The 26,273-nt window shown below is 37.6% G+C and overlaps 1 protein-coding gene across 1 annotated transcript in view; it reads left to right on the plus strand.

Moving 5' to 3' along the window:
- The window catches only part of Sbf (SET domain binding factor), a 540,931-nt gene that overhangs the window by 491,624 nt on the left and 23,034 nt on the right, over positions 1–26,273 (plus strand). The gene's annotated exons all lie outside the window — the stretch shown is intronic.

Consider the following 26,273-nt stretch of genomic DNA (forward strand, 5'->3'; position numbering starts at 1 on the left):
ACTCACTGCAAACATTTCACAAAACCAACTTATTCCTGTCTTTAAATCTTTGGAAACAGCCACTGCTGCATTTGAAGTCACTAATTCCATGTTTCTAAGCTAGATAATTTGCCTTTTCTTGCAAAATCAGACCTGATATTGGCAAATTAGATGCACGCATTTGTGTTTTGTCCCATGAAATCATTTCTTGTTTTTTATTGCTGCCCCAGTGTCACACATTTCAAGGTTATTTATTTATTTATTTTTCCTTCAGTTTTTCAGTATTGTATATAATGTAGGTATAGGGATGTTGTTTCCTTTGTCGCCATAACACTGCTAGATGAGATTTAATATAAATAAACTTTAAATTAATTTAAAGACACACGTTCCAAAAAGACATCAGCTCAAATAAAATTGCACAAAAAATATATTATACTGTACTGTAGGAAAAGACTCTTTGAACTGGCGTAACGTTTGTAACTGACCCTAATCCTCTGAAGAGCAAGGGAGTGTATGTAAACAACTTAGACAAAATAGGGGCTGTTAATTTAACAGCTCATCCTTCACAATGATGTTTTTCAGTTTTTTTTTTTTTTTTTTAATGAAAACCCCAAACACGAGAGGTATTACAACCTATAATACTTAGTACCATGCTTGGGTTGGAGGTTTAGAAGATGAAGGAAGATATTTGATGACATTAGACTTCAACTTCTGTAGACTGTAATTTTCAGGAAATACATATGAAGGAAGGTTGTTCCAGAAAATGGCAGTTGAATGAATAAACGAGGAAGATGAAAAGTTGGTTCTGTGAGTTTGAAGTTGGACAGTAAATGGATGTTGGCTGGTCGCAGCATGTGTTTGGACTGTTTTGAAAGAGAGAGCAGGAATTATAGAAGCCAATTCAGAAGAACAGTGCCCATGGAAGTATCTGTAGAAAAAGCATGCAGCAGACACAGTACATCTATGAGACAGCAAGTGGAGAGACTGTTACAGATGAATCATTAATTAACCTAACTGCCCTCTTCTGAATGGAATCTAGAAGTCTGAGAGAGGTTTAGGGGGCACTGCCCCAGAGGTGGGAACAATATTCCATGGTAGGGCGGATTTGCAATTTGTACAGTGTGAACAGATGTTTGGAAGAAAAGTAATGCTGAGAGCGAAAGAGAAAACCAAGATTTTAGATGCAGAGGAAGCAATATTTGTAATGTGCTTTTGCCAAGAGAGATTAGAAGTCAGGGTAATTCCCAAAAGAGATATATCAACTTGCCTAGAAATCAGAGTGCCACCAAAGATAAGCATAGGAGCAGAAGAATCCTTTTTGCGAGATATAAGACAAGACTGAGTTTTAGAAGGATTGAAATCAACTAAGTTATTTTTGCCCCACTGTAGAATTACCTGGAGATCGGCATTTAAGGAATTGATAGTGGATATTCGAGAAGTTGAAGCTGATGGAGCAGGGTAAGGTTTCTCAAAATGGAAAGTGGAATGCAATGCGCTATCATCAGTAAAACTATGGATAGGATTTCTGGTCAGTCGAAGAAGGTCATTAATATACAAGATGAAAAGAGTGGAGGAAAGAACTGAACCTTGGGGGACACCAGCATTAGTGGAGAAGTTAGAAGACAGAGAGCCATCTACCATCACCCTCAGTGAGCGATCAGAGAGAAAACTGGATAACCAATTACAAAAAACAGTTGGCAAACCATAAAATGGAAGCTTGTTTAGAAGGCCTTTATGCCAAACATGATCGAAAGCCTTTGAGATGTCAACAGCAACTGCTTATGTTTCACCGAACTTTTCCATTGAATTTGTCCATAAATGGGTAACATAAGCCAGAATATCACCAGTGGATTGACACTGACAGAATCCATACTGGAGATCATTGATCAGACGGAAGATTTCTAGGTAGTTTACGAGTTGGCAGTTAATTGATTTCTCCATTACTTTAGAAAGAGTAGAAGTAATTTTAATGGGACGATAATTGGATGGGAGGGATTTGTCACCCTTGTTAGGAACTGGCATGATATAAGCAAATTTCCAAGCAGAAAGAAAAACACCTTTGGAATAAGAAAGTGAAAAAAGGTGGCAAAGAACAGGAGTAAGTTCAGGAGCACAGGTTTTGAGAACAAGTGGAGAAATACCATCGGGACCTGGAGCTTTCTTAGCCTCAAGATTCGTCAAAATCCTTCTGACATCCTTTTGATGGAAGACCACAGGAGCCATTGAATGGAGCGTGTTGGGAATGGTGGGAGGTGTTTTACCAAGATCATTAATACATAAATTGGAAGAAAAATGGGTGCTAGCAGGTCAGCTTTATCCTTGGCTGAAGTGACAACAGAACCACCTGGTTTTAACAGAGGTAGGAGCAGAGATGGGCAAAAGTTGTAGCTTTGGCAAGAGACCAGAATGCTCGACTACCATTAGGGCAAGAGGAAGTTTTCTACACTTAGTCTGTTCAAAATCTAGTTTGGACTGATTAATAACTGCTTTACAATTGTTGCGAGCTTTAGTGTACTCAGAAAATGAAACTGAAGAATTGGAAACAAGCCAATTACGATATGCAACATTCTTCTCTTGAACAGCCTTAGCACATTTATTGGAAAACCAAGGTTTAGATAAAGAGATTTTAAAGCGGAGTGTAGAATAAAGGATTCCATTCCTATAAGAATAATTTCACTGACACGATCTGAGCAAACGTTGACATCAGAAGTTTTGAAACTGTAATCTGACCAAGGAAAAGAAGAAAAGAAATCTTGCAGGTCATCCCATTTTGCATTCTTGTAATGCCAAACGACACTAGGTTGGGAATAGCCATGAGATAAAGGCTCCATTGGAGAAGAGACAATCACCAAGTTGTGATCTGAGGTGCCTAAAAAGGACCACTGACTTCAACCGTATACTTAGAGAAGGATTGTTTTTGAGAAAAAGATCAAGCGTGTTGGCTGTATGGTTTGGATTATCTGGTATTCTTCTAGATAAATGAACAATCTGTGAGTTCACTTACGTTTTAGCTACCATAAACTGGTTTTGTTTACACAAAAGTAAATTCTAACAAGTCAGTGCCATCCTTCAGGAAGCAGGGAACCAGAGGTCCAGAGGCAATAATAGTGGCAGTAATGGACAACTCTGCCAATTTTTATTAAACATACAAAATAACAATATTTATTTCTCACTGGGTAAAAACCACCCATTTATAATTGATTGCGCTAACAGAAAAGTCCAATAAACCGGAAAGTGCAAATTGTTTTTGTTGTTTTATGGTAGTGACCTCCAGAAACGTGCATTAGAAAAATATCACAAAACCGTTTAAAATTAGTATTAGTATTAGTAATGGCCGCATGGTGCAAGAAAGCCTATGGCTTATGCTGCACCAGCCAAAAAAAAAAATCCGAACAAAACAATGATAAAAACAAAAAAAAAAAAATAAATAAATAATAATAATAATAATTAATAAAAAAAAAAAAAAACAAGGAAATTAAACCTATCATCCTATGCGCTTCTCTTACCCGAAAATTGGTTCTTATAACAGAACATATGATAACGATGAAAGTGTAGTGCATTTTAATGATTTGAATTGGTAACTAATATAATTTACACTATAAAAATGACCTTTTAGAGAGTTATATAGTGAAAATTTCAACTTCCGGGTTCACATTACGATATTTTTATAATACGATGGTATCTCTGGAATGGATTAATATCGTAAAGCGAGGTCCACTGTATTGTATAGCTATGCGCGTGGTTTGAAATGCGGTATTTATGAATGTTTAACATTCATTTTTTGCAATTGATGTTCATATTTTTGATTTTGTTGATAGTTGAAAAAAAAAAAAAAAAAACTCGTAAAGCAGGAACTGCCTGTATACATATACATACATTTTTTGCACTTGCACTCCCTCCTCAAATCTTTTATATCTTATTCATATGTTGCCACTCATATCATACAGTGCCCTACCATTAATTTATAGACACCTGCATATCTGCAAATAACTTTAAGTTACTGGAAAACGAAACATATTCTGAAGTGTTCAGCCTTTACGATAGCCTCTAGTCTCTTTGGAATACCCTCCACCAGTTTTTTGTAAAGGTTCTCCAATATTATCGAACATTCAGCCTTCAAAGCAGTGACCAGTTCAGTTTGTTTGTTGAGCAGTCTCTCCTCGCATGCACCAAAAATTCATCCCAGGGGGCTCTCTTTAGGATTGAGGTGAGGGTTCTGTGCTTTTTGAGGACATGACCTCAATACTCATATCCTCAAACCACTCCATCGATATGTAAACAGTATGACATGGAATGTTGGACTGCTGATACAGGTATGATGAGCCTTCCTTACATGCCACCACAATGTAGGTAATTATTGTCCATGCTGTCTAGATAGAATTTGGCATTAGTGTTTTTGCCTAAAACAACCAATGGTCCAAGTCTAAACTATGAAAAACAGTCCCACACTATCATGCTTCCTCTGCCAAACTTATTGATTGCCTGGACGATGCAGTTCAGCAAATCTCCGGGGAAAATAATGGAGTCACTGGTTAAAGATGCATTGCAGGATTATCTAGACAAGACTGCAATAATAATTCAGACAGCATGGGGTTTGTTAAGGGAAAGTCTTGTCTGACAAATTTGATTGGATACTATGATGTGGTTACAAAGGAACTGGATGCAGAAAATAATTTTGATATCATATATTTGGATTTCATTAAAGCTTTTGATACTGTTGCGCATGGGAGACTACTGTACAGATTAGAGCAGTATGGTATTAAGGGTACATTGCTACAGTGGATAAAAGGGTGGTTGAGTGGGAGAAGACAGAGAGTGGGAATCAATGGGCGCTCCTCTTCGTGGACTAATGTTATTAATGGAGTCCCCAAGGGTTTGGTTTTGGGCCTACTATGTTTTGTATATTTATCAGTGATATTGATGAAGGTATATCAGGCTTAATGTCAAAGTTTGCAGATAATAGAAAGATTGGCAAGGTTGTTAATGACAGTAATGGCAGCGTGCTACTGCAACAGGATCTAGAAAATTTGGGCAGATAGGTTGAGAAGTGGCAACAGAAATTTATCATTGACAAATGCAAAGTACTGCATATGGGTAAAAGTAACCTCAGAGAAACGCACCAACTGTGTGGTACTACACTTAGGGTGGTAGAAAATGAAAATGATCTGGAAGTAATTGTGCAGTCAGATATGAAGTTTTCTGAGCAGTGCAAACAGGTGCCAGAGCAGGTCATGGCGTATTGTCAATGATATACACGAATTTTGCTAGTACAGAAAAGGAGATGATTATTCCTTTGTTTAAGGTAATGGTCAGGCCACACCTTGAATACTGCGTACAGGTCTGGATGCCTCATTTTAGGAAGGATGTAGAGTTGCTAGAACGAGTACAGAGAAGGGCCAACAAGATTGGTGAGGGGAATGAAGAGGTCCTCTTACCAAGAAATGCTTAGGTTCTGCAAATTGCAGCAGCTGGAGACTAGGCACCTGCAAGGTGATCTGATTGAGGTATATAAGACCTTGAATGGGTTGAGCACACTGAATTCTTCTGCTTGCTTAGATTACAAACCTGAAGGGACATAAATTCAAATTGAGAAAAGACAGTTGTAGAATAGATGTGCGGAAATTTGCCTTTAGCCAGCAGGTGGTTAATTGCTGGAAAAAACTTCCATCTGTCGTGGAATTTGGTAGCTTAAATAAAATCAAGGAGGGAATGGATGTGTGAAATTGGGGTTTTTTTTTTTTTTTTTTTTTTTTTGGTTGATGCTATGTAAGCTCAAACACTTGCTTTCTTGCATCACATGCCTCCATTACTACTACTACTCCAGGCATCTGCCATACCTATGCACAATCATCAGATTGGTAGACCATGTACTGTGTTTCATCACTACAAACACAGCTTTCCATAGGTCTACAGTCCAAAAACGTGTTCCTTACACCAAGCTAGATGGGATCTGGCATTAATTGGGTTAACTGGTAGCTTGTAGACAACTGCATAACCATGGTAACCCATATCATGCAGTCCTCTCTGTACTGTGCTGGCTGATGCCCCTCATCTCATTGGAGTCTGTATGCTGTGATTCCTGTCATGTTTCAACAGCTTTGGAAGTTTTCTGGGTTGTTTTATGATAGGTTCACTTCCATTTGTAGAACACCTTACCAATTGTTTACATAAAAAGGTAAAGGTAAACTGCAGCCATTATCAACCCACTGCAGGAGGAAGCCTCCTCAACGATTCACGTTGAGGGAAATGGACCATACTCTGCTACGCTGGTCCTGTGTGGGTTGGTAGATCGACCATATTTACCATTCCGGGGCTTGAACCCCGGTCTACTTAAAGAACATGTACGACTGCACCCCTGCACTGACCACTCAGCTAAGGAGACCCTTTGTTTACATATGTATCTTTGGTACCATTAAAATGTCATCTATAGAGTGATTTCTTATGTGGCACCCTATTATTATTCTACCTGGAAGTCAGTTAACTATGCTGATCATGACATCTTACATTCACCATTGTACGAGTCTTCTTGAAAGCCTATGATCATATTTTATAGTTGTGTCTGACACGTGGTGCTAGGGTAGAATTCAACCAACTCTCAACAGAGGGATATCTGGATATTATTAATAGAGTAACATATATGTTCATGGTTTAAACAGTCACATTGTATTTTCTGCAGGTTAAGTTATATTTATTATTTGCATATGTCACTTCCTCAGCAGCACCAATCTATTAGGAACATTTCTAGTGAGAGGTTATAAAACACCATTTCAGTGTTATTTTATTTATTTTATTTTTTTATTAAAAACTCAGTGTCCATGCCTGCAAAGTTGCATGAGTAAGCTAAGGCCAAGAGTAGTCCCTCATTTTAGAAAATAAATTGAAGAGTATTGCTGATTTTGAAGCTGATAAAAGAATAGCTGATACTGGATGTGATAATGGATTGAATACTGCTTGCATCCAATGCATCTTCCTTGGTAAGAACCAAGGGGCATCGGATGTGACTTGCCCAGGCTTCAATACAAAGGGAGGTGTTTCTTAAACGACTTAACAAAAGAAAGTGGTCCCAAACTGAACCATGCACACAGTACCATTGCACGGTCCTCATAACATCAATTGTAGCCAATAAACAGAAAATAAAGATGTTTCAAAATTACCAATGCCTGGAAAAATTAAATGCTTAATAACCAGAGAAAATATTTTGCTAAAAATTTAAAGTTATTATTGATTTGGATTTCTAATCGGCAAACAAAAAGTGAATTTCCCTTTGATAAGACAGAAAGCTAAGAGGATTTTAACAATCTAAAGATAAACAAAACAAACTGAATTTTCCACAAGTGAGGCTGGTTCAATAAATTTAAATTGAAAACTGGAATTTATTTGGTTGTTTATCTAATTGATGGCATGTCTCAGTTTCAATGTTTATCGAAACATTGAAATTGAGGCATGCAAAATCGAGTGTCATGTCAGAGAATTTGCTTGAATTATTAAGGAACATGGTACAACATGGTACAATCCTAAACAAGTGTTGAACATCAACAAAAATAGATATTTCTGGAAAAATATGCCCAACAGAACTTTCATTACAAAGGAGAAAGTTGTCAGGTTATAAGCCAGCTAAGGATCAACTGAATCTTCTTCTAAGAGGCAGTGCTAATGGGAACTTTAAACTGAAACCAAAATTCATTTACCATTCCAAGAACCCAAGAGCTTTAAAAGGATTTATCAAAGGAAAGCTAGCCGACCCAGCTACCTGGGTGGGTAAAGTGCCTGCCTAGCAACCTAAAGGTTGCAGGTTCGAATCCCGCCTCGGGCTTGGATCAAAGTACTGCAAAAACCTTGGGAGGTGCATAATGGCCACAGAAGTCAATGCGCCAACAACTACCAAAAAAAAATGGAAACTAAGCTTCTTGTGGTTTGGTAGTCAAGTAAGACTTCCAAACCACAAGAAGCATAGGACCACAAATAAGGTCCTGGGTAACCTGGACCTTATTTCAGGAGTGGTTCTTCTACTGTTCTGCCCAACAATCAAAGTTTACCTCAGTAAGAACAACTTGGCAGAGAAGACAGTGCTGATCACTTGAAATGCTCCTAGTCGTCCAGAAAAACCTTGATGAGTTAGCTGATGATATAATAGTAATAGAGGCATGTGATGCAAGAAAGCAAGTGTATGAGCTTATGTAGCATCAACCAAAAAATAAAATAATTCACACAACCATTACCTCTAAATGTTTGTCCAGTTCCTCCTTGAATTTATTTAAGCTATCAACTTCCACAACAACAGATGGAAGTTTGTTCCAGCAATTAACCACCCACTTGCTAAAGGCAAAGTTCCGCACATCTATTCTACAACTGTCTTTCCTCAGTTTGAATTTATGCTTAGGTTCGTAATCTGAGCAAGTGGAAGAATTCAGCGTGCTCAACTCATTCAAGGCTCTATACACCTCAATCAGATCACCTGGCAGGTGCCTAGTCTCCAGCCGCTGCAATTTGCAGAACTTAAGCCTCTCTTGGTGAGAGGATCCCTTCATTCTCCTCACCAGTCTTGTTGCCCTTCTTTGTACATGCTCAAGCAAATCTACATCCTTCCTAAAATGAGGCCTCCAGACCTGTATGCAGTACTCAAAGCGTGGCTTGACCATTGCCTTATACAAAGCGATAATCACCTTCTTTTCCCTACTAACAAAATTCCTGTATATCATTGACAAAACCCCATGACCTGCTCTTTTTCATTTTCTACCACCCTAAGTGTAGTACCACACAGTTGGTATGTTCCTCTGGGGTTTACTTCTACCCATATGCAGTACTTTGCATATGTCAATGTTAAACTTCAGTTGCCACTTCTCAGCCCATCTTCCCAAGTTTTCTAGATCCTGTTGCAGTAGCACACTGTCATTACTGTCGTTAACAACCCTGCCAACCTTCGTATCATCTGCAAACTTTGACACTAAGCCTGATATATCTTCACAAATATCATTGATAAATATACAAAACAACAGTGGGCCCAACACCAAACCCCATGGAATTCCGCTAATAACATTAGTCCACGAAGAGCAGCATCCATTGATTACCACCCTCTGTCTTCTCCCACTCAACCACCCTTTTATCCATTATAGCAACTTACCCTTAATACCATTCTGCTCCAATTTGTACAGTAGTCTTCCATGCACAACAGTGTCAAATTCTTTCCTGAAATCCAAATATATATCAAAATTATTTTTTGCATCCAGTTCCTTTGTGACCACACCATAGTATCCAATCAAATTTGTCAGTCTTTCCCTTAACAAACCCATGCTGTGTCTGAATTATTGCTGCAGTCTTGTCTAGATGATCCTGCAATGCATCTTTAACCAGTGACTCCATTATTTTATCCAGAACAGAAGTTAAAATAACTGGTCTGTAATTACTCGTATCACCCTTCGATCCCCCCCTTTGTGAACTGGGGATACATTTGCACATCTCCAGTCCACGGGGACCTCTAATTAGTCCAAGGATGCTCTCGTAATTATGGCTAAGGGTATGCTTAGTTCCTTTGCCGCCTCCTTTAATATAACTTGATAAATCACATCCACCCTAGGTGCCTTTCTTATGTTTAACTTCAACAATTTCTCCTGCACTTTGCTCTCAGTTATTACCAAATGATTAAGCACCTTGCTACAATTTGATAACCTTCTGGCATTTTCCTTCCATAATAGCTCCTCATGTGTGAATGTAGATGCAAACTCATCCAGTGTGTTTACTATCTGAGCAGGATCATCAACAATCGACCATCGATATCAAGTGTACCAATCTGATTCATTCCCTTCCTTTTTTTCTTAGCATCCTTTGCCAAAGATTTCTCGTAATCTGCCTTCACTTGCCTAATCTCCTTTGTGACTTGATTACAGACTAGCTTATATCTGCCATAGGATTCTGTGTCACCTGATAATTTATATGCATTCCATGCATTTTTCTTCTCTGCCACAAGTCTCATTAGTTCATATGCTAAAGACAGTCATTTTTCTCCCCTCCCATTTTACATTGATCTTGCAAATGGACCAGAATGTGATTGCTAATTTCAGCAGTAGCTACCAGTAAAATAATAAGAGGAGTTCAATGGAAGACAGTCATATCTTTACTGCATTTTTTCAGGTGTTTCCCCATGGACCTCTGGGAAATTGGTGATAAAATCAGGCCACAACTTCCTTGATACAGCATTCATAGATCAGGAACTGACATTAACCGAGCTAATATTGTCAAATGCAGCCTTGACATTGAAAATTTTTCAGAATTCCCTTAAAGTGGACTTGTTTTCTCCATTAGTGCTCTCCAAGCATTTTAACAAGCGATAATTGTATGGTAGCAACTGCTTAGATAGTATGAATCAGAGCTTTACTACTCAATATGTTCTACTTTGATAATAATATTAGTAAAATAATAAGAGGAGTTTACCACAATATAGTGCGTAGAACACTTCCGTATGATACCCTCCAGAAATTAAAACAGAAAAAACGAAAAAATCGACAACTTACTGGTACATTAGAGTAAAATATAAATAATTAAATAATCAATTTAACACAATCAATTAAAAATCAAATTAATGCAATTAAAAGAATCTAACAAAAATATTCAAAACGATTTTCCTTCCTGAAGCTGACAACGCTTTTCGACCGTATGTCGTGATCACAGGAATGAAAATTACCGAATCGGGTTAAACCTGATGCTTAAAACCTGACACTGTTTACCAATTTGGTCAATCAATACAATAAAACGTTAACCACGTATCGAAAAAATGACTACATTACTATGGTTCAGTTAAAGGAATTGAAGTCCAGAACATACAATATTCCTGCACTTTTCGGTCAGGTAAAATTACACAAGACTGGGTTTCCTATTCGACCTATTGTTTCCTACAGGAACTCGGCATTTTCATCCTTAGCCACACATGTATATAACATTATGTTATAAAACCCTTTAGACAGGTAATACAATTTGGGATTAAGAGCTACGATACATTATTTAATAAGCTTAAAGACTGTAGACTCGGCGACAATGACAATTTAATCTCACTAGATGTTACCTCATTATATACGAATGTAAACGTTGAATACACATTAGATATTATTTCGGATATGTTAAATAAAAACTCAACACCGATTAATTATACGAAGCTACCTATTAAGGAAATTTTTCACTTAATTAAACTGTTAGTTGAGGCTAACTACATCACCTTTCGAGACAAGGTATACAAAATTTTGGATTACCAATGGGTTTGAGCCTGAGTGGCTTAATGTCAGATATCTGTCTCTCAACGATTGAGCAGATACATTTGACACCTTTTCGAACCTGTATCACATACTATGGGAGGTATTTAGATGATGTTTTAGTTATTACCGATAGTAATACTATCCAAGACATTTTACATTCGTTTAATAATATTCATTCTAGACTCCAAATTTACATTGGAAAGGGAGGATACGGATACTAAGTCATTAAACTTTCTAAATTTCACGCTTACCCGGGACTCGAATAAAATACAATTTAGCATCTATCGAAAACCTACAAACACCAGTATGCTTCTACATTATAATAGCTATCACCCGTTCACCTACAAAAGATCGATTATCTTTAATCAATTTCTTAATGCCTATAAATATTCAACGACGGAATCTGCTTTAGACTCAGAAATACAAATATTAACTAGCAGATTCTTAAATAGGGTTATTCCATTACCACAATAAACCGAATTAGGGTACAAGCTAAGGATAGGATACAAAATACTACACCAATCAACAATAGTAATATCAAAAAATACTTTATTTCTGTCCCATATGTTGAACAGTGGCACAAACAGCTTAACAGATTCTTTAAAGATACCGAATTTAAAATTGTAGCTAGGCCAATACGGAAGTTACACACTATACTGAACAATCGCTCGGTTCTTTCAGCGTTCGCAACACAAATTAATGATCTGGTATACAACATTTCTTGCGGTGATGATTGCGACTCGTCTTATCAGGGTTCGACCCGATTTTCTCTTAATATTCGTGTAAATCAACATGAAGCCTCAGTTCATGCTTCTCGTTCAGCAGCGTCAGAATTAGCCTTTCATGCCATTAACGAAAAACATACTTTTTTATTTAACGAAGCCAAAATACCTAACGTTCAATGTAATTATACACGACTATTAATTGCAGAAACCGTTGAAATTAAATTCGGTTAATGTTCGGCGGCCATATTTGATCTCCGATGCGTGGACCTTTACGCGCATGCACAAAGACAAATAATCTCTTTTTAAGTATCAGGTTTAACCCGATTCGGTAATTTTCATTCCTGTGATCACAACATACGGTCGAAAAGCGTTGTCAGCTTCAGGAAGGAAAATCGTTTTGAATATTTTTGTTAGATTCTTTTAATTGCGTTAATTTGATTTTTAATTGATTTGATTGTGTTAAATTGATTATTTAATTATTTATATTTTACTCTAATGTACCGGTAAGTTGTCGATTTTTTTCGTTTTTTCCGTTTTAATTTCTGGAGGGTATCATACGGAAGTGTTCTACGCACTATATTGAGGTAAACTCCTCTTATTATTTTACTAATATTATTATCAAAGTAGAACATATTGAGTAGTACAGCTCTGATTCATACTATCTAAGCAGTTGCTACCATACAATTATCGCTTGTTAAAATGCTTGGAGAGCACTAATGGAGAAAACAAGTCCACTTTAAGGGAATTCTGAAAATTTTTCAGTGTCAAGGCTGCATTTGACAATATTAGCTCGGTTAATGTCAGTTCCTGATCTATGAATGCTGTATCAAGGAAGTTGTGGCCTGATTTTATCACCAATTTCCCAGAGGTCCATGGGGAAACACCTGAAAAAATGCAGTAAAGATATGACCGTCTTCCATTGACTGGAAATTCTATCCATAGTTTTTATGATGATAACACATTGCATTCCACCATCTAGTTTGAGAATCCTTTCCCTGCACAAACAGCTTCAACTTCTCAAATATCCACTACCAATTCCTTAAATGCTGATCTCCAGGTAATTCTCCAGTGGGGAAATAATAACTTAGTTAATTTCAATCGTTCTGTAACTCAGGCCTGTCTTATATCACAAAAAAAGGATTCTTCTGCTCCTGTACTTTCAATGGCACTTAAATTTCTAGATGAGATCATTTATCTCTATTAGGGATTACCCTGACTTCTAATGTCTCATGTCATAAGCATGTGACAAATATTTCTTCCTCCACATCTAAAAAACTGGGTCTTCTCTTTCACTCTCAGTGTTACTTTTCTTCTAAACAGCTAGTCCCCCTGTACATCTAAAATCCACCTTACCTACGACCTAAACCTTAGAGAGGTTGTGTGGTTGTGCCCCATAACCTCTCTCAGGCTTCTAGACTTCATTCAAAAGATGGTAGGTAGGTAGGTAAATTAATGACCCATCTCTTACAAAGTCTCTCCACTCTCTGCCTCGTAGATATTTTGTTTTTGCTGCATGCTTTTTTATAGATATCTCTATTGATACTGTTCTTCTGAATTGACTTCTGTAATCCTTAACCCCCTTTCCAAATCAGTCAGCATCCACTTACTGTCCATATTCAAACTCACAGAGCCAGCATTTCTTCTTCATCATTTATTCCATCAACTTCTCTTTTCTGGAACAACCTCCCTTCACATGTATTTTCTGAAAATTACAACCAACAGCAATTCAAGTCTAATGTCAACAAGTATCTTCTTTCATCTTCTCAACTTTCAGCCAATGCACAGTACAAAGTACTGTAGGTTCGAAAACCTTTCACGTTTGGAGTTTTCATTAAAAAAAATATTTTTTTTTTCAAGAAGAAAAGTTATGCTACCAAGGATCTGTAGCCCTCAGCTTCTAGACTTTTAACTTCTTGATATTAGATGGGAGTGATTCCCCCATCAAGCAGTTCTGTACAGTAAATTTTATGCACATCATATGTTTGTTTGTTTTTTTCACATTGTATGCTGAATGTTGAAATCAATAAAAAGTATTGTTCATCTAGTATTTATTAGGTTTTATTTATTCAAAAATTTAGTTTAGCCTGCAAGTTTATAGCTACGAATGAAAATGAATTACAATTATAACATGCCAATATATTGCTCTTTATTCATTGTTTCCTTAACAATTGCACTTTTATGGACCCGCTTAACACTATGTTTTAAAGGTTATTTTAACACCATATCGGTAATTGTCTATATATGTACAGACCATCTTGAAATTCTAAGAGGAAATGCTACCATCTGTTAATTGGGTTTACAAGTAATAATAGCCATTTTTATATTTATGATACTTTCAGAAATTGGTGTAGAAGGGTTCAACAATATTTGAGATGTGGGCCTGCACAGGCCAAAATTGAAGAAAGAGTTAAGGCCACTGTACGAGTAAAGTGGATAACCACCTACAAGTCACTCTGATTTGTTTGGTAGGGAAAAATCATGGAGACAATAATCTAGAGTGAAATACAAGATCAGTTAGAAATGGAATTCTGAATGAAATACAGCTTGCTTTTGTAATGGGAAAATCATAGTTAAGCCAACCTAATTAGCTATTTCGACAGAATCAGTCATGAGTTTTGTGTTATCATTTTCTTAAACTTCATCACTAAGCACAAATTGTTCTTGGTATTTCAAGGGTTTAGTGTCAGACAAAGTTAACTACAAAATCATTTTGTAGTAAACGTTTTTGTAATTAACCAAGAAAGAAGTCATTTGACATTTTCTTGGTCTACTGAAATGTGCTTATAGCCCAAGCTAACTTGTGAAGTACTAGAGCAGTGATTCCCAATCTTTTGTCACCCAAGTCACACTTTAAGTTAAAATACGAATATTACTGGCACACCGAAAGGTGATTGCCATTGAACTCAATGGAATTTTTCGTAATCTTGTGGCACACCGTTTGGGAACCACTGTACTAGAGATACATTTCTGTGACATGATATGCATTGTTATTAGTATGAAGTAAAACTAAAGTTGTCTCAATACAAAAATGCAATTTTGTAGTTAATGTTGTCTGACACTAAATGCTCAATTTATAGTGTGAGTTGGTGACTAGCTCATATCATTTTAGAACAGCTGAGAGAGTGGTAGACAGAAAATGCTTAATGTTTAATGCAGCTGAAAAATACATTTCATTAGAGTAATGAAAAATTTCCTTAGCTCTTTCTTTTATTATTTTTCATGTGTGCAAATAAATCACTATTTACTGAAAATTAGCTGTGGAAGCCACTTAAAAGGAAAATATTATACACAGCTATTTCCCTTCCCCTCCCCCCAAGTACATTAGAACTGCTCAATTCAGACATCGAGGTATGTGAAACCTCTATTGGACTAGTGAATTTCATTGTTATGTCAACCTGCCCATCAATTTTGTAACTGAGGTTTTGTTTTTTCTCTGTTCTTGTCACTTCAGCAAAAAAAAGCAAAAAAGTTTTGCTTTGGTTTGGCAATTTTCAGTCGAAATAATTGTTGGATGAAGAAAAATTAATTTATTTAAAATGCAATGAGCAAGTTCAAGAGAAGAAAAAAGATACGACTATACAAATTCCATTATTTTTTTGTTTGTTTGCTTTTGAGTGATGCTTTAAAGAAAAAACGTTATTCGGAAAAAATAAGTCACTCTAATCATGAAAAAGAATGGGCCTGTGGCACTGGTTTCCATGGTTAAGAAGAAGAGAATACAGCAGAGCCAGCGGAAGTAGTAACTAAAATAAATTTAATGAATTTTAATAGGACAAGTAGCTTTCGGGGTAACGAACCCATTCCTCAGCAAGAAAGATACATACATACAGAAATGCAAACATAACTAAATCTCAGTAACTGAAATAAAATAAATTTATTTTAGTTACTGCTTCCACTGGCTCTGCTGTATTCTCTTCTAAACCATGGAAACCAGTGCCACAGGCCCATTCACTTTCATTCGTTCATATTATGGCCTTCATGCATACAGTACTTGTGTTGAACTTCAGAAGTCCTTTATCTCATTATCCTGGAACAAGCAACATTTACACTTCGTGCACAGATGCAAATCACATCATTCCCAAAGGCTTCAGTTATAAAGCTCCCTTAACCACGCTCCTATGAAACACACCTGCTTCAACTTCGGTCTCCAAATCTTGAAAGTGTGGATTGGTTACCTCCACCTCGAACTACAGAGAGCTGGCTTTAACAAATTGAGACTCATGCAGGAGCTAAGAGGTTTCATCTCCCCATCAGCATTCTCAAGGCTAATTCACACTCTTTGCTGCCAGGCCAACTGTGTGTCCGACACTTACCGCTCTCTCCATCAAGGTAAGTTCCTTAACCTAATCAGAGAGACTCACTCTTCAAGAAAGCATACACATCCTACTGACAATGCTAATTTTGTCCTGAATCTTAGCAGCAAACAATTGACCTCCGATAAGACTGATCTTCTCGCCTCCGGTATGAAGTTCGCCATTCTACTATCGAGAATGCCAATCAGGCAAATTGTCATGGGAGTGGAGAATGGGTTGAGCACGCTGAATTCTGATGGGATTCTTCCACTTGTTCAGATTACGAACCTAAGGGGACATAAATTCAAATTAAGAAAAGACAGATGTAGAATAGATGTGTGGAAATTTGCCTTTAGCCAGCGGGTGGTTAATTGCTGGAACAAACTTCCATCTGTCGTTGTGGAAGTTGATAGGTTGAATAAATTTAAGGAGGAACTGGATAGGCATTTGGAGGGAATGGTGTGATTTTTTTTTTTTTTTGGCTGATGCATAAGCTCATACACATGCTTTCTTGCATCACATGCCACTACTACTACTAATTGCCGAATGATCCAATACAGCTCAGCATGGTTGTATTGGATCATTCGGAGTATTTGAACAAAGCTCTTGTCCTCCTGTTTGATCATAATGTCTACGAACCTGCACATGACTCACCCACCAAGGTACCGGGGCGACTAGAGTCAAAGGTAAACAAGTTGGTTTACGAGTGGTTCAAATCGGGGAAGATCTCAAGGTCAATGTGTTGGCAGTTACATGCCACAGGCTGCCAGCTCCCATAATTTTACAGCCTGCCAAAGGTGCATAAGCCAGGCATCCCTCTCTGGCCCATCGTCTCCTGCTGCAATTCACCAACCTATGAGCTATCAAAACACGTTGCCCATCTTAGAACGCCCCTAGTGGGAAATGCTGTTCATGCTGTCTCCAACAGCTAGGAGTTCCTTTGCCTCACTGAACACCTTACAGTTCCTGACCACGAGATTATGACACCCTTTGATGTTATCTCCCTATTTACCTCCATTCCAGTCCAGTAGGCCGTCGTATGTGCCAGACAGCTTTTAGAGAATGGCCCCAGCCTATCAGATAGAACATCACTATCTACAGAAGATATCTGTGCTGCCCTTAACCTGTGTCATCACATTTGCCGATTCTCTCTACAAACAGATACATGGTATGGCTATGGGTGCCCTTGTCATTGCCAATGGAGGAGTTAGAGGAACAAATATTCCTGAACCCGCCAGTACCAATCATCATGTGGTACAGCTATGTGGATGATATTTTCACCATCATCCCCTGAGGTTCAGATGCGCTATAGTTAGAGTACCTCAACTCCCTCCCTTCATCCAGTTCACTTTGGAATTGGAAGGAAATGGGACACGTCCTTTCCTAGATGTTTTGGTGAGGTGAGTGGGCTCTCGTCTGGAAACCTCACTATACCGGGAACGAATGTGCTGCGGGAAATTCATGAACTACAGGTCAGCCCATGCCCCTTGTCGTGTAAACAGCACTGCACGCACTCTACTCTCTCTCGAGCTTGGAGCCATTCCAGCTCAGAGGAAGCCAGGCACATGACACACCAAGGTTTCTAGAGTAAAAGCTGACCTCATCAATTGTGGATATTCAGCCCATGTGTTAGACAGGTGCTTACTACAAGCACAAGAGCTTGCAACTCATCTGAGGCCCTTGTCCCCTCGCGACATGACAGTGTATCTACTGCTTATATTCCGTATTACCCGGGGGTCTCAAACCAGATTTCTAAGATCCTGCGTGAGTACTGCATGAAATGCATACAACTTCCTGGTAGGAGTCTACAATCTTTTGTCTCAAGATTAAAAATGCCCATCGCCCCTCTCTTATGCAGTGGTATTGTATACCAGATTACTTGCCCGATTGTGGCAGCTGCTATGTAGGGGAAAACTCCAGACATCTTCAGTACCGCCTTGTGGAACATCACAGGTCCATACGCATGGGTGACTCTGAATACTCTGCAATTGCAGAACATTTTTGGTCAACTCATCATGACCTAAACCCCAGGTGCAGTAGTGAGGTGATCGACCAATCTTGACACTACTATCACCACCTGTGGTTAGAGTCCCTAAATATATCCAGCTGTCACAAAGTTTTAAATCGCAGTAGATTTACAAGACTACACCCAATTTTAAAATCAGTAGTTTTGAAACACGACAAATGCTGATTGCAATCCCATATGCGCTCCGCGCACCAACAACAATTGCTTTATTTGGCCTAGTGAATGACTGAACACTCCCACACTCTCTCAGTCATCTGAAATGCCATGAAGAAGGCACTTTGTTTGCCAAACTCACACTAGACAAAAGAATAAATGAATCATCTATAAGAAGAATTGTAAAAGAAAAGAATCAGTACAAAGAGTATGGAATAACTACCAACTCTTTTGCCTCAAAAACAATCATAAAGAAAAGGAGTGATCTAATGGTAAATATGGAACATCTACTATCGATATGGTTAGAAGATTGCAATCAGAAGCGAATTCCATTAAGCCAAATGGAAATTCAAATTAAAGCTACGAGTCTTTTCAACGCACTTAAAGAAAATGTAACAGAAGAAAATTACAGAGAAGGGGCAGTTGATGAAACATTTTTGGAAAGTCGTGGTTGGTTCTTTTGTTTTAAAAAAAGCTCATGGATTCATAATGTCCATATTGTAGGAAATGCAAGTGCAAAGATACTGTTGAAAAATTTTCTAAAGAATTTATAGAAATTATTGGAAAAGGTGGGTACAAAGATAACCAAATCAAATTTTTAATGTTGATAAAATGGGTTTGTTTTGGAAAAAAATGCCTTCTAGAACTTTTCTATCAGAAAATGAAAAAACTCAACCAGGTTACAAGGCATCAAAAGATTGTCTGACACTTTTGCTGGATGGAAATGCATCTGGAGATTTTAGACCAAGAACAAGCATATGAGGAAGCAGAAGAAGTACAGAGTGTAACAAAGGAGCTAGTAAAGTATGAGAAAAAGAATTTCCCCTAAAAGAACTTGAAAAAATGTTTAGGACAGTGGAAACTGCTTGAGACTTAAATATGAATATAATCCAGACGTAGAGTGTCAGATTATAATGCCCAGCGACCATTAGATAATGCCATTCAATGTTACCGAGAACTCCACAAAAAAAAAAAAAAAAAAAAAAAAAAGGTGCAACTTAGATTAGATAGATTTTTCTTTAATCAGTAAAATTTTCTAGCTTTCATTTTTTCAAAATAAATTGTCGTTTTTTTCCTTTTTCAAAATAAAATTTATGAATGAATTTTGTTCTTAGTCTACTTAAGTTCTCCCCAGTTTTTGCCATCATTTTCAGATGTGACTGAATCTTCAAATTCTGTTTTGATGTTTACATTTATCTGCTGTCCAAGTTGAACAAGTTATTTTCGTATTTCTTTAACACATTCCCACTGGGGCATTTATTTAACATGAAGCCTAAGAGACAGATAGACTCAAGACTCTTATTTCCCAAATGACGAATTTGTTTTTTTCATAATTCGGTTCATTTAAGTGACAAATAACACAGTATGTGCAAGAAAAATGGGTTGTCATTTGTTTTTCATGAACATTTGATAGCGACCCACCAGTGGTTTGTCCCGCCCTGTGGCACTAAGTATTGTCAATGAACAGGGATAAGCACCAGTGAGTCATTAATGCACATGCTCGAATTACTTCCTGGTACCACCACGAGCATTGTCTTCCAATTTGTTCGTACTCTGTGAGACTGACAATAGTTATTGCCTCCATATTGACTTCATTTCAAATACATGCACGTGTAGAGAATATTTTCGTTTATCGCTATAATCTAGAGATTGGGGTAAATTCTTTAGATATTTCGAATTTTTGTCGTATTTCATATTTATAGATACCTATTTCTAAAAAGTTTTGAAATGAACCCCTTTTTCTTTTTACGGAAAACGAGCTAAAAATGAATGTTTGATGAATAGAAGTGATAGTGAAGATTCAGATGTACCTCTTTTGAAAGAAAAAGGTGCCCAAAAACATGATGAAAATCGTCCAGGGACATCAAGAACAGAGTTAGACTTTTGGACAAAAGAGAAGCCACAATATTTCTTTAGTGATGAATCCAACAACGGGTCAGAATTACATGATTTAGACATACATTCCAATTACAGTGATGGTGATGATAAGATCCAAACCTCAGAAGAATCTGATGAAAGTGATGAATATCATGAAATCAGTGATTAAAATAATGACCCAAATTCTCAAGTAATCTTCAATGCACCTAAGTCTGAAAATGTTATTTGGCAGGAGGGAGGAAAAACTAAAATTTCAATTAATGAATATAATAAAGATGCTGAAATCCTTGTTGATGTTAATTTGAATCAACCTTACACATATACAAACTGTTTCTAACAGACGAATATTTGCTGATGCTATCGAGGCAGTGTTAGGTGGGTCGGAAAACTGCTAGCTTGGGGGGGAGACAAAGACCAATAGATTAACAGTAGCCACTGGCAGAGGTGAAAGAGATTCTTGCACTGCTTGTATTGGAATGAGCAGAAGCCTGAAAAACAAGATGCATGATATTTTAGAGACTGCTGGGAGCCATTGCGGTACAAGTAAACACATGGGTTGTGTTAGGGTAGCTAAGAATAGAAACAGGTGCAGGTATACTTGCGTATATACCAATGCTAGGAGTTTAGTAAATAAATTTGATGAATTTGAGGTATTGCTCAAAACATTAAAGGCAGATATTGTTGGGATATCAGAGACGTGGTGTCACACAGATATAAGGGATGCAGAACTGCAATTTGGGGAGTACAACGTCTACAGAAAGGATAGACAGGATAGGAAGGGGGGAGGGGTTATGCTATTAGTTAAGAAACACATAAAAACCAAGGAAGTGAAGCCAGTCGACATCGCTGGACAGTGCAGTGTTGAGTCAGTTTGGTGTGACGTAAGCATTGGGAGATCAAAATTGAGAGTAGGAGTGTGCTATAGGCCTAATGACTCTGATGAGTATAATAAGAAACTGTACAGGGAAATAGAGTGGGCCAGTAAATCAGAGAGTCTTATAATGGGGGATTTTAATTTCCCAGATATTGACTGGAATTTGTGGGTTGGTCACTCACACACTAGCAAGGCTTTTGTGGATTTATTGGATGATTGTTTTCTACATCAGCATGTTCGGGAGGCAACTAGAGGGAGTAATACTCTTGATCTGATTATCAGTAGTGATTCTTCATGCATTAAGAATCTGCAGATAAATGAACCACTAGGTGGCAGTGATCACAGTGTGCTGAAGTGGGATTTACTCAAAGAGGTAACTACCATTAGGGGTAAAGGGAAGGGTTATTGCTTCCGTAAAGGCGACTACGATGGACTGAGACAGTATTTAAATTCTATACAGTGGGACCAACTGATGATGTTACCAACAGCAAATGCAAAATGGGAAGCATTCAAACAACTTATCTTGGAAGCTACTAGGCTTTACATACCAACTAAGAAATATTGTTCGAGGTTTAGGCCAAAATGGATGTCAGATGAACTAATGAGGCATATGGCAGAGAAGAAAAATGCATGGGATACTTACAAATTAACACATGACACAGAAGCCTATGATAGATACAAGTTGATATGCAACCAAGTTACAAAGGAGGTTAGGCAGGCGAAGGCAGATTACGAGAAATCCTTGGCAAGGGATGCAAAGAAAAACAGCAAAGAGTTCTTTACTTATGTAAACTCTAGAAGGAAGGGGATGAATCAGATTGGTCCACTTGATATTGGTGGGTCAACTGTTGATGATCCTGCTCAGGTAGCTAACAAACTAAATGAATATTTTGCATCGACATTCACACATGAGGAGTTATTCAGCGAGGGGAATGCCAGAGGTGTATTCAACTCTAGCATACAGAATCTTGAAATAACTGGGAGTAAAGTGGAGGAGAAACTGTTGAAGATAAACACAAGAAAGGCACCCGGGGTGGATGGGATCTATCCAGTTATATTAAAGGAGGCAGCAAAGGAAGTAAGCAAACCCTTAGCCATAATTATGAGAGCTTCCTTCGACTCAGGGGAGGTACCCATAGACTGGAAATGTGCAAATGTGACCCCAATTCACAAAGGAGGATCAAAGGCTGACACAAGTAATTATAGACCTGTGAGCTTAACTTCTGTTCCAGGAAAATTAATGGAGGCACTGGTTAAAGAAGCACTGCAGGATCATTTAGACAAGACTTCAGTTATAGCTCGGACACAGCATGGTTTTGTTAAGGGGAAGTCTTGCCTGACCAATTTGATTGGATACTATGATGCAGTCACAAAAGAACTGGATGCAGGGAATGGCTTTGATATTATATACTTGGACCTTAGAAAGGTTTTTGATACTGTTGCACATGGAAGACTGCTACACAAATTGGAGCAGTGTGACATTGGAGGCAAATTGCTGCTATGGATAAAGGGGTGGTTGAGGGGGAGAAGACAGAGAGTGGTAATCAATGGACACTGCTCATCGTGGACTAATGTTATTAGTGGAGTCCCTCAGGGCTCAGTGTTGGGTCCATTATTGTTTTCTGTATTTATAAATGATATTGATGATGGTATATCAAGCTTAATGTCCAAGTTTGCAGACGATACAAAGGTTGGCAGGGTTGTCAAGGACACTACTGACACTATGCTACTGTAACAGGATCTGGAAAGGTTGAGCAGATGGGCTGAGAGGTGGCAAATGAAGTTTAACATTGACAAATGTAAAGTACTACACATGGGAAACAGCAACCCCAGAGCAACGTATCAACTCTGTGGTACTACACTGACAGTGGTAGAGAATGAAAGGGACTTGGGGGTGGTTGTGCAGGCAGATATGAAGTTCTCTGAGCAGTGCAGACGGGCTGCAAGAGTAGCTCATGGAGTATTGTCAATGATATACAGGAATTTTTCCAGCAGGGATAAGGAAGTGATTATTCCCTTGTATAAGGCAATGGTTAGGCCACACCTAGAGTACTGTATACAGGTCTGGAGGCCTCATTTCAAGAAGGATGTAGAGCTGCTGGAACGAGTACAGAGAAGGGCAACAAGATTAGTGAATGGAACAAAGGGGTGCTCTTACGAAGAAAGGCTTAAGTTTTGTAAATTACAGTGTCTGGAGACTAGGCACCAGCGAGGTGATCTGATAGAGGTGTATAAAGCCTTGAATGGTTTGAGCATGCTCAGTGCTGATGGGATTCTTCCTCTAGCTCAGAAAAATAACCTGAGAGGGCATAAATTCAAGTTGAGGAAAGACAGATGTAGGATAGACGTGAGGAAATTTGCCTTTAGCCAGAGGGTGGTTGGTTGGTGGAACAGACTTCCATCCCTTGTAGTGGAGGTTGATAGCCTAAATAAGTTTAAGGCTCAGCTGGACAGGTATTTTGAACGAACAGAGGGGTGAAGTGGAAGTGGGTTTTTTTTTTTTTTTTTTGGCTGATGCTGCATAAGCTTGCTTTCTTGCATCAAATGCCTCTACTAATGCTAATCCTGTCCTGTCGATGACGATATCCTTCTATGATAGTGACTGAAACCAACAGATATGCACAGTACTGTTTATCATCAGCAGCTAGTAATATACGAACACCCAAAAAGAGGAAAGCTAATTGGAGACCAACCACTGAACTGGAAATGGAAAAAATTTCTTGGAATATTATTGATAATGGGAATTGTTCATGTCCCAGATATAAGATTACACTGGTCAAAAAAAGATTTATAGTCAAATAATCTCATTAGGAAATCTATGAGTAGAGATTGTTTCCTAGATCTGCTGAAATATTGGCATTTCTCTGACAATGAAACTGCCAATGGACAAGACCGTCTCAACAAAATCAGAATTTTATTAGATAAAGCCAATAGGAATTTTCAAAGCATGTTAAAGCCAGGAAAAAACTTGGTCATTGATGAAAGATTGATCCCTTGCTGTGGAAGGCTAGTCTTTCACCAGTATATCCCTAACAGATCTCATAAATATGGGATCAAATTTTATAAATTATGTTTGCTCAAGGGATATACTCATGAAATCTTTACTTATACCGGAAAGGTTGATTCAGTGGAAGGTAAAGGACATTCCCATGCCGTCTCAATGAAACTGATGGCTAATCTGCTCGATGAAGGACGTGTTCTTTATTCGGATAATTTTTAGACCAGTTTCCCTCTAACGCAAAAGTTATTAGAAAAGAAAACCTTTCTCTGTGGGACTCTAAGAAGCAACTGAAAAGGAATACCAAGGAATATTACAGGGGGAAAAATGAAACAAGGAGACATAATCGCTCTTGAGAATAACAAAGGAGTGAAAACAATGAAATGGATCTATAAAAGATCAGTAATGATGCTAACAACATGCAAAACTCATCAGTGTAAAATTATTGAGACAGGAAAGAACAATATAAAGGGAGAAAAAAAAAAAATCAAGAAACCTGATGTTATTATCAGCTAAAATCAAGCAAAGAAGGGAGTGGATATATCTGACCAAATGGTGTCATATTATAGTAGCCCGCTTAAAACTGTAAAATGGTATAAAAAAGCTGCAATGGAGATCATCTTTGGTACCATGCTAGTCAATGCACGGGTGGTAATTTGGGACTAATAATCGTCTATCCATCCTTCAATTCCGAGAAAATATAATATACAGTTTGTTGAATAGCAAGACTACTATAAAGGTGACAAAGGCACCTGGCAGAATTCATACTTTTTTGTAAAATGGAAGGTCAAGCAAGGAAAGTTAGGAAACGTTGCAGGGAGTGTTAAAAGAAAATTTCTGAAAAAGAAGGAAAGAAAGAAGCAGACCAGAAGGCAAAAAAAGTTAAAACATTTTGTCAAGATTGTGAAAATCAACCCACTTTGTGTCTAGAATGCTTCAACATAATTCACTGTAAACAAAAATAAAATTATATTTGAAATAAAAACTGTCAACTATTGGTTTCTTTTTCTATTCCAACTACAATTTTATATAACCCACAAAAATCTCAATAAATAAAAAAATATTGATCCTGGGCTGACACTTGGTAGATAAATATATATGGAGGACTGGTGAATCTGATAAAATGCTTAAACACTGGGTGCTTAATGCCAGAACTGAATATAAGACTCATAGCACAACGAGACACCCATGATCACAACATCCAATGATAATTAGCCACAGCGACCAACCAGTGGATTGCTTTGCCCAGTGGATATTAGAGCAACGATCCACCGGTGGGTTGCCCCAGCGTAAATGGGTTAAAATCCATTCTAATTCTAAGTTCAGCCTCCATGTCGGTATCGTAATTCCACTTCTATTGAAACACCTTTGTGTAGTATTTTCACTAACACTATTCCAGGCCAATTTTATGCTTTCAACAACTGCGAGTGAAATTTTTTTAAACTAATTCTTCAACATTTTATGCCATGTCCACATTTGTTACTAATGTAGTTAAAATACATCAGCAGTAAAACAATTTGAATGAAGGATACTCTGGTTGTTGACAAACACTCAATATCTGGATACTTGATTGTTGACAAACACTTGATGTATTATCAGGAAGAAATAATTTTTTCGTTTTTTGTTCAAATTATGAATCCATTCATAAAAAAATAGCACTTGTCTTCCATATTTCTGTCTTGGCATACAAAAAAAAAAAAAAAAAAAAATCACCATTTAAAAACATGATTATGGATGCCATAATCATGTTTTTAAAACATCTTGGTCTCAGCACAATATTAATTATCGATGGTTGTTATTTTTGTTCCAAAGAATTTACACCAGTAAAATTGTCACTCTTTGTTTTTCTTTTTTTATAACTGAAAGAATGGTTGGAATCTTTGTGATTGATTTATTTTTGGTAAAACACGATAAAAGAGGCCAGTTTCATCTAAATTAAAGACATCTTTGGGTTCATTTTGTTGTTAAAGATGGCAAATGCAAATTCACTGTTTTGTCATTCACAGATGCACTTTCACCATACAGTCTTCAAAACAGTGTTATTTCTGTTAAAAATTTACTAAGCCATCCACTGCTAGCAGAAAATGTGTCTTTGTTCAGTAGTG

The sequence above is a fragment of the Mastigoproctus giganteus genome, chromosome 12 (assembly GCF_048544385.1).
Source record: "Mastigoproctus giganteus isolate SK-2022 chromosome 12, ASM4854438v1, whole genome shotgun sequence".
Classification (NCBI taxonomy): domain Eukaryota; kingdom Metazoa; phylum Arthropoda; class Arachnida; order Uropygi; family Thelyphonidae; genus Mastigoproctus; species Mastigoproctus giganteus.